Source organism: Myotis davidii, unplaced genomic scaffold (genome assembly GCF_000327345.1).
Source record: "Myotis davidii unplaced genomic scaffold, ASM32734v1 scaffold44, whole genome shotgun sequence".
Classification (NCBI taxonomy): Eukaryota; Metazoa; Chordata; class Mammalia; order Chiroptera; family Vespertilionidae; genus Myotis; species Myotis davidii.
In genome coordinates, this window is record NW_006299705.1 from 9,581,405 (window position 1) to 9,582,192 (window position 788).

Genomic DNA, 788 nt, shown 5'->3' on the forward strand with positions numbered 1-788 from the left:
TTATATATATAGATACTCAGAGACAGGCTGAGAGAGGCTCACAATCAGGAGGTGCCACCCTCTCAGAATGTGATAAGAAGATAACTGGAGAATCATTTCATGACCCTTGAATGCTTCTAACCAAACATGACATGCATCTTTTCTATTTACATTTTGCTGATTAATGAAAGTCATGTGGGCATACTTAACCTGAAGTCAGCAGGGGTGTTTTTATCCCAAATGTTTTGGGGGAAGAGGAGAATTGGAAATATGGTCAATATTAGTACTGCTTATCAGGCCCAGCTGAATAGTAATAATTTTTAGTTTATATCTGAAGCCTTGACCTCTGTAAATCTTATATATAACTACCTCCACTATATTTCCACTTGTGTGTCTACTTGGCAGCTGAACCTTCATGTACACCAAACTAAATGTCCGACCTATTATACCTGCTCAGCCCATACTCTTCTAAGTCTTCATTTTTCCTATTGTTGAAACAAAAAAATTTTGACATCCTCCCTGTCTTTCATTTTTTTTCTTACATTCCATGTCCAATCCATCATAAAATACTGTTGAATCTATCTTTAGCATATATCAATAATTTAATTAGTTATCAGCACCATCAATACTAGTCACCTTAGTCCAAACTACTTTTTTTCACATTTGTAGTCAAAATAAACTTTGGAAAACATGTACTGTTTCGCCATTATGCATAAAGTAAAAGCTAAAGATTTTATTTTTAAAATATATTTTATTGATTTTTTTAGAGAGAGGAAGGGAAAGGGATAGAGAGTTAGAAACATCGATGA